Source organism: Chlorocebus sabaeus, unplaced genomic scaffold, assembly GCF_047675955.1.
Source record: "Chlorocebus sabaeus isolate Y175 unplaced genomic scaffold, mChlSab1.0.hap1 unalloc_scaffold_392, whole genome shotgun sequence".
NCBI lineage: Eukaryota > Metazoa > Chordata > Mammalia > Primates > Cercopithecidae > Chlorocebus > Chlorocebus sabaeus.
Genome location: NW_027327695.1, coordinates 69,516 through 85,922, shown reverse-complemented (window position 1 = coordinate 85,922; position 16,407 = coordinate 69,516). Strand labels below are relative to the sequence as shown.

General features: G+C 51.0%; 1 long non-coding RNA gene across 7 annotated transcripts in view; it reads left to right on the top strand.

Moving 5' to 3' along the window:
* LOC140711247 (uncharacterized) overlaps positions 1 to 16,407 on the top strand; it is a 100,733-nt gene that overhangs the window by 23,276 nt on the left and 61,050 nt on the right. The window contains exons 10-11 of one of the 7 annotated variants that reach the window (XR_012092413.1): positions 557 to 656; positions 749 to 3,436. The exons of 5 other annotated variants lie outside the window; for them this stretch is intronic. This is a non-coding gene — a long non-coding RNA (uncharacterized lncRNA). Of the gene's footprint in view, positions 1 to 556; positions 3,437 to 16,407 lie in introns of those variants that run through there. One more of the 7 variants, XR_012092412.1, reaches the window with a different exon arrangement.

Sequence of the window (16,407 nt, the reverse complement as noted above, 5' to 3'; positions counted from 1 at the left end):
GGGGGTGCCCCTGGCATCTGGTGGGGAGTGTCAGGGATGTCCCTCCAGGCCCAGTACAGTCCCCCAGCTGGTGGCCGGCAGACAGCAGCACCCAACCTGATGTCCCTGTGGCTTCTGGTTCCCCGAGGCTGGCTGTGCTTTGCTGCCTCTACATGCTCTCAGATGGGTGCCCTCTCTCCACCTTCACTGGTTAGCAGTGTTCCATCCATTAGAGCTCAAAGCACTGCCTCCCGGCAATGCAGCCCCTTCTCCTGGCCTGCCGTCTGCCTGTGCCCCGCGGTCTGTACCGTGTCCTCACGGACCGATCAGAGCGAGGCTCCCAGGAATGGAGAGGTTCCTGCTTGTGTCTGCTTGTGTCTCTGTCCCGCCTTCTCTGGACCTGGCACCGTGGCCTTTGCCGACAGAGGTCTTGGGTTGATTGTCAGTGAAGCAGACAATCTATATGGCTCTAAATGGCTGTGAACATGCTTGATTGGGTTATTTTTAAAATAATTGTATATGTAAACATTTGAGTGTGACACAGGTGGATTTTTGGGCGAATGGTCTTGTTCTTCAGGGAGTAACCACAGGCCCATCCACAAGGACCATTTCCAGCTAATTTATGGAACGCTGTTCTACCTGGTTAATTTTCAACGTTATCTCAGCCTGAGAGGTAGGTCAGCATGTGACGAAGTTCACTGGTTTGAATCCTAATCTGCTCCTTATGAGCTGCACCTTCCACGCCTTCGTTTCTTCCTTGGTTAGGTAGGGAAGGTATGAGCTACCTCAGAGTTGTGAGTGAGGCCTGCATCGAGTGACCGCATTAAAGTGACAAGGACTGCACCCGGAGTGTTGATATTTAAAGACCTTTAAACATCGCGATGCCGCATTTTGGTACCCAGGTAAAACAGCAAAGTTATTTCAGATGCAGACACAGACCCTCGGTGAGGCGGGGGGCTGATGGCAGGAGGTGGACCACCGACCCTGTAACGAGGGCGTGGTCTGTTCGAGGCTGAACGAAGTGCACATCATTGCATGTACCACGGAGGTCCCTCTCGTGAAGTCCTGGAAGGGTCCATGTGGCTGAGCCGTGTGGTCTGTCCATGACGTCCGGTAGGAGCAGAGCTTTCGGGTGCAGCCTTGCTCTTGTGCGCACAGCCCTCAACGGTCTCAAAAGTCTGAGGCTTAAAGCAGGCTTGGGGTTTCCTTACACCTCCTAGACATCTAATTTGCCTGGCAAACATGTTTTTCTTGGGTGTAAAGGTGAAGGAGTGGGTGATTCTGGTGAAAGTGTACTAATTACTGCACTTCTGGGTCAGTGGCGCTTGGTTGAAGACACTATCTGCCCTGGATGGACATCTCTGGGGTGGTGAGAACCGGTGGCTGGATGTCACGGGGTTGCCAAGAAGATGCCAATTTTTTCCTTTTTCCTCAGTAACAACACCCTACTTTGTTTAGGGAAGCAGCACACCCAGCTGAAAATCCAATTCTCTTGCACGGCAGAGCGGCTGGTGACACAGGTCCAGATGCTGGGATGCTGATGGGGGGTCCTGGAGTGGGAGGTGTCAGGAGGCTTTCCCGACCCACAGCAGCCCTGGGCCCTTGTCCGGCCTTCTTGTCTGGGGCATGACACCAGGAAGGAAAGCAGCTTCGGGGGCCCGAGGGCCAGAAGGCAGAGTCCTGGCGTGTGAGGCAGGCCTGGGCCAGGCTCCTCGGAGGATGTCACAGACCTGCTGCCCATGCAAGGACCACCCACCTCTGAGCCCCACGCAGATTTTCCTCCGTAGCCAAGTGAAATCCTGGTACGGCGAGTGAGGCAGTCAGAGGCACCTTTTGTGGAAGGAGGACAAAGCTGGAGAGAAAGAGGTTTTCCTAAAGGCACAAGGCGCTGATTCTGCGTTAGGGATAATTCCTAGGAGTGTGGTTGCTGGTGGGTGGAAAACTGTAGCCAGAGAATAAGTGGGAGTGGCACTTGCTGGTATTTAACTGATTCGTTCACGAATGGTCCAAACAGTTCCAGAGAAAAGAACATTTCGGACACAGAAGTTTTCACCCTGCCTGACAATCAGCCTGACCGTGGGCTGTTCCATCCTTCCTGGGCGACACTGAGAGGGTCTCAGGCCCTTCCGGCCCTGTGCTGGCATTTCCCCAGGGTGTGTGCCCCATCCCGAATAGGCTGGAATGCCTCTGGGTGCAGCTGAGCCTCTTGAAAAGGGAAGAGACATGTGATGTGCTCTGGCTGAACAGGAAAATGAGGGAGGACAGGGAGAGGGGCCTGGAGGTGAGGAGGATGGTGAGCAACACTGGGGACAGAGGACGTAGGGTAACACCAGGGACAGGGGGATGGAGGGTAACGCCGGGGACAGGGGCATGGAGGGTAATGCCGGGGACAGGGGATGGAGGGTAACACCACTTCTCCAGGTGCCTTTGGGGGATGCTGCCGCCTCTCGCACCCCAGAGTGAAGTCAACAGGATTCTGTCCCGTGGAGCCCCACAGCCTGGCAGCTGGGATTGTCGCAGTATGAACCACTGTTCACTAGCTCTGCACCCTGGGACAGGCTCCCTGGTGTTTCCACCCTGGTTTCCCATCTGGACAGTGGGACCCTGATGTCCCCGTCCCAGCTGCGCCCAGAGCCCTGGACTCCAGCGTGTCGTCGGCACTCATTAGCGTTTCTCTTGTTGTGGTCCGTGGATGAAGTGGCTCTCTCTTTGTGTGTTCACAGCCCTCCTGCTCACTTTACCTTCTGGGAACACTTTTTACATAGCTTCGTATGTGGGGAGGACTCGAGTGATTAATTGAATGTTTCATCAGGTGCAGTTCTTCTGTTTCCCAGTTTTGACACAACATTTGGTGAAATTTCCAGGGACTCCTGTGGTCAGCCTCACGGTTTCACTCTGTCACTTTCTAATGCAGTATTCTTTGGGAGTCTTTTCAATTAAGCGCCATCATTTAAAAATAAGTTTTATAATATGCAGTTTCAGGTTAATTCTTTACCTTTGGGTCTCAGGCAGTAGCTACCTACCTGTGAGTAGTCACAAAGGTTCACGCAGTTTTCTCTAGGCGTCCCTGGCTCGTAGCTCAGCAGATCCCTTCAGATGAGTCAGCCAGCTGTGTACCTGCATGTTCAGGATACTTGTCAGGGGCCTTCCTCAGAGCAAGACCGACGCTTACCTCATCCTTGGGACTTTGGAGCCCGCCCTGGAGAGACTCCAGCCACATCCTAAGGGGCCGTCCGGGTCCCACAGGCTGGTGGGAGTGACTTCTGAGCCACTCCAGACCACACTTTGTGTTCCTACACCCCACAAAGCCACTTAAAGTGCCGTGTTCTGGTGCTGTGTGCCTCACCAGTGTGCCACACAAGCCTGCACGGGGATCTGAGCGGGCGCTGCCTTCCTCAGGCTATGCTTGAGTTTTGGGGCAACTGGAGCACTCGTGGCTGTGATTCTCGCCACTGTCTGGGCTTCCCTAGAGGGTCTCACCCGCAGCCTGAGGACCACATCGGCAGCCACCGAGGAGCCGCCAGGTGCGGCCTTGGTCCCACTCAGTGCTTCTCGACTTTGGTGAGAGAGGAGACAGCAAAACTTCAGCTGGGAGCCCCAGGCCTTCTCTGCTTGGGGCCCTGGGACTGACATAGCACAGATCCTGCCATCCACGTGCTGGGGGCCCCGCCGTGCGGCTCCCTCCTCTGGTTAGGGACTGCACCCTTGGGCTGTGCACCTCCTGGTTCTCACACTCAGGGGCCCAGGGAGGGTGGTGGATGAAGAGAGAAGGAGAAGGGTGGCAGTTTGAGCCCAATTGTGTTGGCTTCGTCTTCCGCCTCTTGTCCCTAAGTACATTGGCAAAGTTTTCCAGATGAAAACTCAGAAGGGATTTTTAATGACTGGAATCTGTGAATTCCATGGAAGCCAAGTCTGTCCACCTCTTTCACCCGCCTCATTTCTCCCCGTTGGGGCTGATTTTGGCAGCGTTCATAGGGGCAGGGACGGAAGGGGTGGGGGTCAGCCGTTGGCCCTGTGTCCCTCCCCTCCTCCCCTCAGCGCCACAGCATTTCGGTGTCATCCCCTTCCGTGCACGCGTCCTCATGAAAACCAGGTGCGGCTGGAAGGAGATGCCTGTGCCCACTCCCGTGACCTTCCCGGCCACCCTGGCTGCAGCGGCCTCTCGGCAGGCATCTTTCTGGTACTGCCTCCGTGCCCCTCCCATCACCTGACGCTCGTGTTCCTGAATCTTCACGCGTGTGCTCTGTGCAGCCACCTCACGGGTTCCCTGGGAACGGAGACAGTGTCTCACGCCGGTCAGAATGCTCTTCTCTGTCCACTGAATAGTCCAACACAGAATCATTCCTCTGTGATTATTTATGCTTTGTTATGTAGAACTGGAATAAAGAAAAAGTGAATTTAGACATTACAGCCATCAGGTTGAAGCTTAGTAATTGCATTAGGGAATTAAATGGAAGCATTTGAGCTTCTCGAGTTCTAATTCCACATCTTCGTATCCCCATCACCCCATACCCAGTGTCTAACACAGCTCTTGGTCTAGGAGTTTCTTGATAAATGCTTACTGAATTGAACTGTACTGAGCTTAACATTCCCACCCAGAGTTAGAAGCCAGTCCCTGAACAAATTGCATTTAGAATATGAGTTTGACGTTACTGTGGTAAGGGGTATCCTACACGTCATAATTCCTAGTCAATGTCGGGTATTTAGTCAAATAGACTCAAGTATAGAGAAGCATAGGCCCATCTGGCAAAAGGGCAAGGCACGGTGCTTTAGGTCCAGGTCCCCAATATCAACTATGAAAATAAAACGTCAACTCCAATGACAGCCCTGTCCTAAGCTGGTCACTGTTTACGCTAACAATTATAAACAGCTCGAACTTACTGTCCTGAGAGGCAACGTACCCTCCATTCTCTCTGCAGTGTAGCTGCCTTGGTGGATGGAACATGCCCCTCCTCCCTCCCTCTCCCTATCCCTCCCTCCCCCCTCCTCTCTCCTTCCCTCTCCCCTCCTCTCTCCCTCCTTCCCCTCTCCTTCTTCCTATCTTCTCTCACCTTTCTCCCCCCACCTTCTCTCCTGGACAAGGGGTAGAAGAGAGGAGACCTCTGGAATCTTCTGCTTCATCCAAGCAGCTTGGGGGCAGCATCAACAGCTGCAATTTGGCTGCCCCAGCAGGTGCCTCAGGGCAGCCTTTCTAATGGGAATCCTAGAATCGTGTCTTTCCTTAATGTGTCCTAAAGGCTGGAGGACATGAAGTGAAACAATGCTCCATGCTCAGTCCTGTGATTTTGTGTAATTATTGGACTTACTTTGAAATTAAACTAAATGATACCCAAGGTAGAGCATGAAAAAAAAAGAAAAAACAGGCTATGGTGTTTGAAAAACAAACAAAACCGTTTGGTTTGTTGGTTTGTTCTTAGACCTTCACAGGCTCCTAGGTCACACGTTTCAGTTTCTCAGCAAGTGACATTCTCTGCAGAAGCTGTGTCAGTCTCTTGTTTGATGATGTCAGCCACAGCAGAAAGAAGCACTCCGTAGGCCCCGTGCTCAGCACCTTGGCGTGAGCTCCTGCCATCTTTCGTTCATGCTCATCACAGCTCTGTGCAGTGGGCATCCTCCTGATCCCTGTGGGAGGATGGGGGATGGAGGCGGAAGGGTGAGTGATGGCAGGATCACATGAGGGGTCTCTCCCGAGGTAGGGAGGGGAACCGGCCCAGGACCTTAGTGCCCATCGAATCCTTCCTCCTCCTCCTCTGCCTCTCTGTGACTGTTTGACTCAGGCTGCAGGGACGGACATGAGTATGTGCAGAGCCTGTGTGCACCCCTGGGAATGTGTGCTCATATTGGCAGGGAGGGATGTGAGGTTGTACAGAGCGTGTGTGCATACCTTGGCGGTGTATGCTGGCGTTGGCAGGGACAGATGTGAGCACGTATGGAATGTGTGTGCACACCTTGGGGATGTGTGCTGGCATTGGTAGGGACAGATGTGTACAGAGCGTGTGTACACACCTCGGGGTGTATGCTGTTGTTGGCATGGACAGATGTGAGCGTGTACAGAGCGTGTGTGCACACCTCGGGGTGTGTGCTGGTGTTCATAGGGACAGATGTGTACAGAGCGTGTGTGCACACCTGGGGGTGTGTGCTTATGTTGCTTTGTAACCGGCAAATACGTGGCCCGTTGCGTCGGGCGGCCCTGCGCCCATGCTGAGTCCGTCAGTGGCCCTCGGGTTGGGGTCTCCGTCTGCCCAGACAGCACTCGAGTGGCTTGAGGTTTCAGATTCTTCCTCTACGGATACTTGGGCCTGCTCAGGACCAAACATCAGAACCAGCCAACTGCAAACTACAAGAACGTTCAAATGCATCTTCAGTAGGAAAAACAAAAGCAATTGGAAAAATTTTCCAACGTGACCCCGTGGTTAAGCCGTTAGATACTCCAGCCAACAGATTGAGTCACTTTAAAATTCACACCAATTAAAATGGTTGTGAGAGTTGCAGACCTTTACCGCTAAACCTTGAAATAATTGAAGCATTCTGCTCCACTTGCTTACAAACTAGGGTTGGGGATACCTTTCAGTCCAAAGTAGCAACCTTCTAAATCCAGCTTAGATGCGAGGCTCCCACTGACACAGGAAGAGACAGTGGCCCTTGATTATTCTCCTGTGTTCAGATACTGTGTCATTTCCTTTTTTTTTTTTTTTGTATACTGATCATCATTTCTGCTTTTCCAATTCAAACTAAAGGGAGTTTAGTTCTGTTTTGGAGAAGCTGTGGTTAGTGGTTTCTTTTCATGGTTTGCTTAATCTCTTAAGTCTGGTGCTTACATTACCCAAATAGACTTTTCTTTAGTACCACAGTGCCATAACCAGGGCTTCTCCCTCCATATCTGCTCCCCAGGAGGCTTCCTAGGAATGGGAGCTGGAGATCCAGCCCCTCTCCATGTGCCGTTTTCTTTGAGTCCAAGGCAGGTTTGGCTCAGAGAAGAAAAGAGGCCTCCGGGTTAGCTGCCTCTGACTGCTTGCTTGTGAAATGTTTAATGATAAGGCGACTTCAAAACTAATTTACACATTGATAGTTGTAGCTTGAAGTATCACCGCAGTCATAAGAACAAGAAACACTCCCATAAAGTAGATAAGCAGAAAAAAAGCCATAGAAGTTTAATAGAGCACAAATAAAATGGTGTTGTAAGAATGTACAGTGGGAAATGCTCTCAGTCCAGCCAGATCCAGCTGTGACGTCAGTCCAGCTGTGGTGTCCTCCTGTAAAAACATTCAGCCACATGTGGCCCTGATTGCAATCACTAGTCTGAATTTTGATCCAGAAAGTTCTTGGGGGCCGATGCTGGGACTGTTCCAGCAGTTGAGTCTGATTGGGCGTCACGGTGGTGATGTGCTTATCGCAGACAGCTGGGCTGAGTGGTGGCCACCCGTGCACTCGCCACGTGCAGCCGTTATTCTGGTGATGGGGTTGCATGCGGTGCGGCTTGTCCACCTGGGCTATTAAAGTACAGGGAACCCAACCGCGGGCGGGTGCCTCCCGACATGGGAGCTGTCTTTTTTATCCAGGTCCCTCTGGCGCTGCAGACCCCTGCCGCCAGTCTGAGCTCACAAGGAGGTACCGGAGGGCTCTGCTGGGGCATGGAGGTCCCTGAGCAGGTGGTCACTTATTGCTTGTGGAGTGGTCCGTGGCCTGTGAGTTTATTCTCGGGGTTTGTGTGGGCGAGGTTAACCAGTTCACAGCTGGGCACTTACCCCTTACACAGGTGACACTAGTTAAAGTGGAATCTATATTAGCTCACACAGGCGTGTCTGAGGAACTGGGAGGGTGGGGAGGTTTGGCCCTAGCACTAGAGCCTGGGCTCCTGACATTCTGCGTCTTCCTGTTGGGGGGCCGTCAGGGCCGCTGTGAGTCCTGAAGACAGTAGGTGCCATATGGACCAGGGGATGCAGAAGCCTCTAGAGGCTGTGGGGGGCAAGGAGACTGTCGCTTACCCAGAGCCAGCCCTGCCGACACCTCGACGTTAGATGGTGGGAACTGTTTTGGACTCCAGCTTCCAGAAATGTGAGAAAATAAGTCAGTGTTTAGGGTGCTAAATTTGGGGTGATTTAGTGGAGAAATAGAAAACTAGCCCACAAAGGTGCACGCATTGAAATGTGCTCTCTCCAGGTGTTCACAGTGGTGTGAAGGGGATGGCATCAGCGTTCTGGGAACTGTGCAGTTTCACTGAAGGAAGGGGGTTCGCCACTCCTTTCCTCATGTAACTGAAGGTATGTATGCCTGCGACACTGCCCAGGAGACAGGGACTGGAATTCTGACTTTATTTCTTATGGGAACTAAGCCACAGTCAGAACACAGTGAGGGCTGAAATGAGCTTCCTACAGCCTGAACTGGGAAGAGGAATCGCAAGTAGCTTGTTTTTTTCTACACAGACCTGTCCTTTCAGGTTTTGTTAAGTTCTGGAAAAAGGGAGAAGCCAGGCACACCTCAGCGAGGGACAGTGTTTCTGGAGGTGGCACGGCTTCAGCCTTAATGTGGCCGTGTGGTTGGGAGGCTCAGAAACTGCCCTCCAAGGGCACTCATCTGTTCCTTATTGCAGTAATACTTCGTTTACAGAAATCCACAGAAATTACAGTGCGGGAGGCCTCTGGTCTGGATGGGTTTGTGTGGACCGAGGTCACGGGGTGTTGTCCCAAGTGCTTATCCTGATCTGGCAGAGGCTCTGTTTCGAAATAATTATTCTTCAGTTTCAGAGCCTATACCTGAGTGATAGTCTTTTAACTTTGTTGCATAAAAGTAAAGTATGTCTTGAGGGTCTAAAAACCTATTTAGTAGTCATGGCTTTAAACTCATACATGGGGCTTTGGGATGGAGTGAAAACCACTGTCACCTGCGTGGATGCTGCGTGGTATTTTTAGCGTGGTGGCCTGCTCATGCCTTGAGCTCCATCTGCAGTGTGAGCAACAGCTGTGCATTTGAGAAATGTAGGCAGGTCTGCTTGCTCCTCCAGGGGCCTGCGGGCATCCGGGTGAGGGGCCTGGGATGAGGCCACATCAGTGGGAAGGAGCTTGATTGTGTCAGCAGATATGTCTGCTTCTACAGGCCTGAAAGCCAGCCAGAACCCAGTTTTCCTTTGGTCATCTAATGCCAAAAGAAAAAACCGTTTCTTGGAGATTCTTGTAATTTATATTAATGAACCATTTGACCATAAATAAAATGTTATAAATGCATGAGGCTTTACAATTTGGCAGATGTGTAACTCACATGTCGTTATATCAAACTGTTGAAGATATTTGTTTCACTTGAAGGCTTTTAGCATTTTATGCGCAAACCAAATGCCAGTAGCATTTTGAAGGAGTATTTTGGAATTTTAAACACAGTGGGACAGTGCTGGGTCTCTGGGATGCTGGTGAGGTGGACGTGACCTCAAGCTCTTGGAGCTTGCAAGCAGGATTCCTAAATTGTCACACCTGCAGTGCTGGAAGTCAAAGTGGGTTTCTGTAAATGAGGTATTAGTGCAATAAGGAACAGATAAGTGCCCTTGGAGGGCAGTTTCTGAGCCTCCCAGACACCCCAGGAGGAAGCGGGGTGGGGGGCAGTTACCCACCAGAACCTGGACGGTGGATCGTGTTTGCTGGTGGCCCTGCTTGGCAGGCCATTACGTGCAATAAGAAACAGGTGAGTGCCCTTGAGAGGTTTCTCAGCCCCCTTCAGAACCGCAAGTGGAAGACGCTCCAAGGTGGGGGGTGCGGGTTCGGTTATCCACAGGAGCCTGGTTGGTGGAGCTGGGTTTGCTGGTGGTCCTGCGTGGCAGGTCATTACGTGCAATAAGGTACAGGTGACTGCCCTTGAGGGCGGTTTCTCAGTCTGCTTCGGAACTGCAAGTGGAAGACGCCCCAAAGTGAGGGGAGGCTGGTGGTCGGTTATCCAGTGGGGCCGGGTTTGCTGGTGGCCGCTGCATGGCAGGTCACTGCGTGGAGCGATGGGAGGTGAGTGGAGTGGGAATAGAGGATACACCCTCCACAGCTACTGCTGGCAGTTGGCTCTGGTAGCAGAAGGGGCATAGATAGAGGGATTCCCATCAGGGGCAACACGACTGGGGTCCCACGTGTGGTGGATGCCGAGGTGTGGCTATATGTAATCTCAGTCTGCACAGCCGTCCTGGTGAGTGGGTTCAGTTACCTTCCCATCTCACATTTGAGAAATCTCGGGGGCTCACATCACAGCTAGGTGGGTTGGAACTAATGTCTCAGGCAGGACGTTGGCCCCAGAGCCCAGATCTTACCCGCCCCCACTCTTTTCAGTCCACCCAGCTTGTAGAGAGGGTTGTGTGGTGGTGGGTGGTGGCTGAGAAACCAACACAGTAGAAGTGGGGGAGGAAATAAACCAGGCAGGAGACACAGGCAGTGCTTGGGAGATCTGCACGGGGTGTGGGTGTGGGAGGCACCTCTGGGCCTGTGAACCCCGTTCTGTGCTCCTGGCTTGCCCAACCTTGGCCCTTAGCCACATGCTGCGTGCTTTAGGTGAAATCTCAGTCCCTCATGTGGTGCGGGCATCTTTTCTCCCTGGCTTTGCCTCTCTTTAAATCACGGAGTCTCAGTGGGGATGGCGGGGTGGTTGGTGGTTCACGGAATTTGCCCTCCACTTCCCCATCCTTGTCCTGTCCTGTCTGGCCTGTTACCTGAATCTGTGTCTCTTCAGAGCCTGCAAATGAGTGGAGGCCACGGCAGCCTCTTGCTGACCGACCTCTCAAACTCTCTTATTCATCAGAATCGTGTTAAATGCTGATTCCTAGGCACCCCATTAGACTCTAAGCCTGTCTGGCATGGGTACTTTGGGGAAGGTACAGAAGGTTGCTGGGCTGTTCCAGGAGGGAATTTGCATTTGTAGAATGTCCACTGTGGTCTTTCCAGCATTCTACTTTCCACACACACATGGCATTAAACCTGGAAGATCCCTGGGTGCTGTGCTGGTGAGGAAGCCTCGGCTGGATGAGGGGTTGCTGGGGCTCAGACTTGATTCCTGGGCTGGGGGCTGCGGGCTTATTCTCTTCAGTGGGCCTGCTGATGGGATGCCCTGAGAAGTCCTGCTGTGCGCTCAGGGGAAGGTGCAGAGACAGGCTCAGAAAAGACAGACCATGGATTTAAAAATTCCTACTGGAAAATCTTTTATGAGCAAAGTAATTTGCATCTAACTGAAGACAATCATTGCTTGAATAATTGGTTTGTTGACAAAGTTGGTCCTATGAACAGATTAAAGTTTTCATTCATGCCTTATCTATAATGTAAATAGGAGCTATTACCACAACTTATATTAGCTTTAAATTTCGTATCAGATTGCAGTCCAGATTACAAACGGCTGCTTGATAACCTAATTGATAAAATGGAGGAATTTAGTGCTTGGAACCCAGAGTGAAGGGAACAGAATTGCTTTGGTTTCTCAAAAGCGTGTTGACTGAGTGGTGACCTGGGGTGAAGAGAAGTGGCTAGAGTCATTATACTCGAGGAGATGATCTGCTCCCGCCTTTCTCAGCTGTCTTCTGGACAAAACAAAAGGGTGATAAATGGAAAAATTCAGCACTGAGTTCGTCTATGCCCTGAGCTTCTCATACGGTCATTAATGGGCTGTATCTGTGAAGCCTCCATACAGGCACAAAGGAATTAGGCTAGAGTAAGGCGGCTGGCGACCTCTGGTGTCTGGACCGCGTGTCATTTCCTAAAGCCCTTTTGGATGAAATGACAGTCGCAATGTCTGTTCGGAGAAGTGTAATCTCACGTATGAGATGCAGATTTTAAATGATGCAGATTTTAAACACCAAAGTCAGGAAGCTTGGTGGGAGTGGCTGTCTTCCAAGTGGTTTTCTGTGCTGCCATGGATGAGGTGTGGATGTGTCATCTGTTGGTGAGATCCACTGGTGAAGGGGCTAAGCAAACCATGGAGGTGGGGGGGTGTGAAGCTGCATCTCTTCTGGCATCCCAAGGAAATACATTTTGTAAAACTTGTGAATTTGACCCTGACCCTAACCCTGAGTGTTGAAGTCTGGTGCAGTGTCTTGAGCCCTCTTCTGCATTGAGGGTGAGTGACTGTAAATGACTGATTCCTCAGTGGTGAAAGTTCAAATTTAGCTTCTCTGAGGAAGCCAGACCTCAGTCACCCGTATCTCCATTGTAAACACTGCGGCCCCTACGCGGGTGGCTGCAAGTATCCAGGCCTTCCTTGGAGAAGCAGCCGTGAGGTGCTTGATGATTTGATAACATTAGCCACCTTCTGTCTTCTGTCTAATCACGGTACAAATGATTCTCCTACAAGGAAATGGATCTGGTTTCTTCCCGATCGTTGGAAGAAGCAGCCCGCCTAGGGACTGCACCGTCCTCTGCACTTTCACAGCGAAGCCTGTGTCCGTCTCCAAGGAGTATCACGTGTGTCGTGGGAGTCGCCTCCTTAATTCTTCCTACTTTAGAGGGCTCGGGTAGCTCTGCCTGTTTCACCCGGGATGAGCAGCGGGTGGTCTCTGGCTGCTGTGGGACCAGGGCTTGTGTTTTACCTGGGGCGAGCAGCAGGTGATCTCTGGCTGCTGTGGGACTAGGGCTTGGGGGTGCATCATCACATCCGGTGGCCTGTCCAGGTGGGCATCATTGTCTTTTGCCTGTTGCCTGAGGGAGCTGTGATGCCATGGGGGTCATGCTTGTCAGGGCCAACCCAGTTCTTCCCGTGTACACCTCTCCTGCTGGAGTGCCTTTCCTTATGATGACTTGTTGAATTAACATGGAGAATGCAGAGAGGCTCTGGGCCTCTCTCTCCCGTTCTTACTCCCTGGAGCTGTGAGGCCCAACAAGGGAGCCCATAGCCAGGGGCTTCTTTAAATTTAATTAGAATAAAGATTTGATTACATAGCTAAACACATTTGAAAAGAACTTCACAGATTAAATTCCAGATTCAACCCTTCAGGCCCAGTGGCCACGTTTTGGGGCTCAGCAGGTGTAGGTGGCTGTTGTCTTTCTGTGTTGGCTGAGCAGATTGGGGCGTTTCCAGTTCAGCAGGCAACTCTCTTGCATGGCTCTGCCTGTGGTGAGGGCACCTAGGCTGGAGAGCCTCGTGGGAATCCCTTAGGCCTCTGGCTGCAGCCAGGCTGCATGGTTCCTGTGCCCCAGGTCCTCTGCAGACCCAGATGGATCCCACCACAGAGCCAGCACTGCTAGACTTGGGTACGGTGTGCAGACAGCAGAGGGTCACATCCGGGCCTTGCAGGGGATGGGGTGACTGGCCTCCTTGGCCAGGCTCCTGTCTCCGAGTCTTCAGGGGAAATGCTTCTACCATCCACCATCCACACCGTGCACCAGAGGAAAACTGCAGGCTTCTCTGTGGATGGTGAATTGAGATCATGCAGAGTGACTAGGTTTGGGCTTCTGACCAGCGTGGAACCTGATACCTTTAGGTGGAACCTGACATGCCTCCATGTGTACAATGCAAAGAGAAGGCAGCATTGTCAGCTTGAATCCAGATGTGCTCCCGTTTTGAGGTGGAAGGTTCTGGGAGTATTGGCCATTGGTGATTGTGCTGCCATGGAGGACTTTGAATGCAGGCACTGGTTTGGGATAACCCTGGTTTCCTGGTCCTGTATGTGGGCATCCCTGAATATCCCGGACTGGAGGAAGGCAGGGCAGATGGGAGGGTGACAAGAGGTTTCAGGTGTTTCCAGCTTTGGGGACTGATGCCATCAGATGGCCGAGATCAGGATGGTGGTGGCCAGGGACCAAAGCAGGGGTGCGTGGAAATGCCATGTTCCTCAGAGCATGGGGAGGACCTCTTGAACTCTATTCCTGGGCAACAGTTCTTCCATTCTCAGGAATCTGTGCCATTGTAATTGAGTAGCAAATTCTGTAGTTGCTCTAATTACTTACTGTTAAGTCCCCATCCCAATTACCATAAATTAGCAACAGTGATAACAGTTTGCCTGGTCAAACCTTACCAAGAAAAACCAGTGGACCTAGTTTTAGTTGCCTCCAGTTCCCTCCAAATCAGATTCCTTAGCGGCTTGTGTCCCCACACTTGCTGCAATTCCTCCTGGGCCTGGCAGGCACATTCCAGACATTCACATCTCCGCTCAGATGCAGGCGTGCGCATTATTTATAGAAAATCGCAATGCGCTGTGATCGGCTTGAGCTGACGTTCTCTAGGTGGGAGGTGGAGGTTCAAAAGTTCTAATGGGATGAAATTAGAAATACAAATTTTAAAAATTCACGTGTTATGAACTCTGTTCAGTGATTTTCTCTGAAATGAGAGACTATTTGCAGATGAGGCAGTCAGCCTGCAGCTCTCCTTAGATCTGTCCTAGACCTCGATGCTGTCCTTTGCCCTCTTCCTGGGTGTGGGGTGCTCTGCTTGAAGCAAAACCAAAGGAAAGAACGTGGTCTGCATCACTACTGCAGCCAGCTCAACGCGTACACCCACTAGGAGGGGGGTTTGATCACTTAACATTTTAAATGCATTTAACATTAAACCAGCAAGTCAGCCAGTGCTTTCTGTAAGCAAGCTGCCTGGCTCATGGGAACCTGGCACTTGACTTTTTGGAAGAGAGTACTTGCTTCTGTGGAGTGTCAATATTTGTCTCATTTCTTGAGACTGCTCAAAGTGATGAATGTGAGTAAATTAGGACCTTTTTTTTTGTAAATTGGGCCACAGAGCTCTCTAGGCACAGTGAGGGGAGTAAACGGCTGTGAAAGATGCCGCCTGATGTGAGCCATGGCCAGGCACTTTGGAACCCGGGATCCCATCTCCAGCCTTTCAAAGGACACAGAGGAATATAAAATGCAGATGGGAGTTCATAATTTGGGCATCTCTGTTCTTTTGAAATCAAAGTGCAAAGAAAAAGTTTTGCCTTGAGGTCTTAACCCATATTTGCTTTTCTCCTGTGGTTTTAAAATTTTCTTAACTGCTTTTTTCTCCCCTGACCCTTAGGGAACTTCTATCTTCATATCTTCTTAAAAGATATGGTTAAATTCAACACTGAAATTTAAAAACATGCTTTCATATTTTTCTTGAAACTGATGTATCTGACATTGGTGAAGAACTAACTGGGAGTATTGGTTTATTTTTATTTTTTTGAGACAGTCTTGCTGTGTTGCCCAGGCTGGAATGCAGTGGCACGATCTTGGCTCACTGCAGCCTCACCTCTTGGTTCACGCCATTCTCCTGCCTCAGCCTCCTGAGTAACTGGGATTATAAGTGCCTGCCACCATGGCTGGTTCATTTTTGTATTATTAGAGATGGGGTTTCAACATGTTGGCCAGGCTGGTCTTGAACTCCTGACCTCAGGTGATTCGCTCACCTTGGCCTCCCAAAGTGCTGGGATTACAGGCACGAGCCACCACACTCGGCCTGGGATATTCTTGATTATAACTGTAACATATCCCTTTAATAAAAACAAAACAGAACAACAACAACAACAACAAAACAGCTGTCTGAAAAGTCTCGAAATTAAAGAGCTCACTTGGACAGGGATTTGGACACCAGTTGAATGGCCCAGCACACCATAGTTACATGGGCCACTCGGCCTGTTAGATCCTTAGGGTATTTGAAGTCATGTGGATATTTGCATTTCTGCCTCTGGATATCGTGTTAGTATTCGGCTAGCGTTTGAGGTCCAGGCTCAGATCCGGGAAAACAAGAGCTCCTGCCCTCACGGCACTTCTCTTCCATGTGTGTGTGTGAGGAAAATAGAAAGCACGAGATATTTTTTTCAATGAGCTGGGAAGATGGAAAAACAAACTTAAGATGTTTACTTGTTCAGAAGAAGGGAAGTACAAGGAACACTCAGCTTTGCTGCTGCTGAAGGAGGCCCCTGGTGGAGGCTGTTTCAGAGGTGGGGTTTCTCTGAGAAAGGTGGTAAGAGGCAAATAGGATGCCCCATCTGGTTTGCCAGAGATGGGGAGAGTTAGTATCCCCAAAACGGCTTCAGCATTCTGGCAAAGCTTTGGAAAACCAGCTAGGGTGTGGGACCTTGTTGGCCGCTGGGTAGAAGGAAAACATTGCTGGTCCTGAGGACTGTACTGTTCTTCCACTGCTATAAAGAACTACCTGAGGCTGGGTAATAAGGAAAAAAAGGTTTAATCGGCATACAGTTCTGTGGGTTGTACAGGCTTCTACATCTGGGGAAACTTACAATCAGAGTGGAAGGTGAAGGGGAGGCCGGCATGTCTTCACATGGCTGGAAGGGGAGAGAGAGTGAAGGGGAAGGTGCCATGCACCTCCTAACAACCAGATCTCAGAACTATCATGAGGACAGCACTTGGGGGATTGTCCTAAAGCATTAGAAACCACCCCCATGAGTCAATCACCTCCCACCAGGGCTCACCTCCAACAGAGGGTTAGAGTTCAGCATGAGATTTGGGTGGGGACACACAGCCACACCATGTCAGGCTTCCCATTCTTCTCCTG